Below are 2,526 nucleotides of genomic sequence, written 5' to 3'. Positions count from 1 at the left end.
AAAAAAAAAAAATCCTTCCATGATATTTTGTAATAACCTATAAGGGAGAAGAATCTGAAAAAGAATATATATATAACTGAATCACTGTGCTGTACACGTGAAACTAACACAACTAGTAAATCAACTGTACTTCAATAAAATGAATGAATGAATAAATAAATGCTTTTTTTAAAAATGTCGGACCAGGGCTCAAACCCGTGTCCCCTGCATTGGCAGGTGGATTCTTAACCCCTGGGCCACCAGGGAAGTCCCTAAATGCTTTGTTAAATTAAAAAAAAATCTGTGGCAAATAACACAAAATGTCAAAAAAAAAAATCCTTCCACGACGCTTTGTGCCTTCAGAGCGGAGACACCGCTGCGCGCTCTCCCACACCCTCTCCCGGAGCCCAAGGCCTCTTGGCATCACCTTGCCTCACAAGGTGGTGGCTTCTAGATGTGACTAGTCCACCTTCCTGTCAAACTCCAGGGCCTTCAAGGCTCTTCCTCTCAGCCACCCCACCTCTCACTCCCCGGTTTCGAATCCACTCCTGGGGCCTTGGGTCTGGGCAGCCCATTCGAACCCCTGCTTCTCAGTGCTTCTCTGGTGACCCCGGCCCCTTCTCCACTTGGTACCCTGCTTTCCACCTGTCGAATCCCTTACTTGCACCTGGCTACCTTCCTTCCCACGATCCTCAGTGGACAGTCCCAAGCTCCATCGGTCTCCTGGAGCCCAGCTGAGGCCTCACCCTCCCAGCGGGTGCCTTTGCCACCCAAGTGACCAAGCACGTTCCGGCCCGTCAGGGGAGAGCTCCCTGGACTTCCTGCCCTTCCTGAGTCAAAGCCACCAACAGCTGTAGTCCCGGGCCCCTGGCGTCCAGGCTCAGAGGAGGTGGGGTCCTCTTCCCTCCCAGGTCAGCCTGCTGTCCCATGCCTTCAGCTGCTGCCCCGGATGCCGCCGGCCGAGGTGCCCTCTTGTCTTGCTGTCCCTCAGACCTTGGAAACCCTCCCCTCTCTACCTTTCCCGGTTTCCTTCCCACCACTCTGGCCGTTTCTCTCAAGTGTGTCTCAGGCTCTGAGGTCCTCCTCTCCCTCTGTGTGTCCCCGGATGACCTCGGCTCCTCTCCTGGGTGACGACTGTGACGTCAGTGTCTCCACTGCCACCGGGATGACCCATGGCCCCTCAGGTGCATTGTGTGCCACAGGGAAACTCACTGTCTCCCCTCAGCTACCCAAATCCTGGCCTCGGGGGTGGCACCCAATTCACCTTTCTCTCCACCACCCCTTCGCATTGCTGGTTTCTGCTGAGTTTCCCTCCTGTCCCTGGCCAGGCCCTGGCCCCTCTTCACTGTCCGCAGCCTCAGGGCTCCGTCCTCCCCTCGTCCCCCACATGGTGGACGTGGTGATTGTCCTAAAGCAGAGGCTATTGGCGCGCCTCCTCTCAGGACCCTTCGATGGCCCCAAGTGACCCTGAGGACAAAGTGCAAGCACTTCAGCCGCTCACACCCCCTCTCTCCCAGGACACCCCTCCGGCCCCATCTCACTGCTGGCAGTCGCCAGAATGTACCAGCTGTCTCGTGCCTGTTTGCCTTATTCAAGATAAGCTCGTACCCTGAGGCTCCGGCACACACATTTTCCGGGGCCACTCTTCAGTCCGCCATGGCCGGCCCCCACCCCCAATTCACGTCAGCTCACGTGCAAGATAAATCCCGCCACGCTGCCGTCCCCTAAAGTCTTCACCTGCCACGCCACCGCCACTTACTGTCACAGCCCACCGTCAGCCTGGTGAGGTCACACCCTCTTTCTTCCCTTCGCTGGGACCACCTGGCACGGGTGGGCTGTGTACTCCCAGGCCTGGACCACTGCAGCTCTTGGACGGGAAGCCATCTCTTTGGGTTGACAGAACGTTTGGAGGACAGGGACAATGTTGCGTTGGTGTCTCTGTCCAATGCTTACCACCTAGCCTGGCTCTGGGATGGGGCTCCAGTAATGTGTCTAGACCCCAGGAGCAAACACATCCAAGAGCCTGGCTAGAATTGCCAGACAGCCCAGGATCGCCAGACCCTCCTGATTAACAGGCAGGAGAGCAAAGCCGGCAACCAAGGGAGGGGCAGGGAGACGCAGGCGTCACTGCCGGCCATCTCCGTCCCGGCCGCGGGGACCTCAGAGCGCGGGGCCTTGGTCCTCGTGCTGTGCTTTGGAGCCACCTCTCTGGCCGGCCCGGAACGAAGGTGGATGCCACCGGGCCTCTGCGAGCGCTTCTTCCCCATTGTCCTGGGAACGTCCTCAGCCCCCAGGACCACGGGTCCTCAGCCCCCAGGACCACGGGACGCTGGTAATCCCGGCACGCCCGCGTCCCGACACAAACCCCAGACCGGGGAGCGGTGGTGGCCTCCCTGCCAAACGTCTGTGCACACGATCACTGGGCACGATGGTGGCCACCGCGCAGGGAGGCCCCTTCTCCGCGAAAGGACCAGCCCCCGACCGCAAGCGCTGGGCGCCCTCGGCGGCGGTGCACAGCGTGGGGAGGGCCAGGCGCCTGCCTCCCCG

The sequence above is a fragment of the Neophocaena asiaeorientalis genome, unplaced genomic scaffold (genome assembly GCF_003031525.2).
Source record: "Neophocaena asiaeorientalis asiaeorientalis breed wild unplaced genomic scaffold, Neophocaena_asiaeorientalis_V1.1 scaffold1004, whole genome shotgun sequence".
Taxonomy (NCBI): domain Eukaryota; kingdom Metazoa; phylum Chordata; class Mammalia; order Artiodactyla; family Phocoenidae; genus Neophocaena; species Neophocaena asiaeorientalis.
This window is presented reverse-complemented; position numbering follows the sequence as displayed.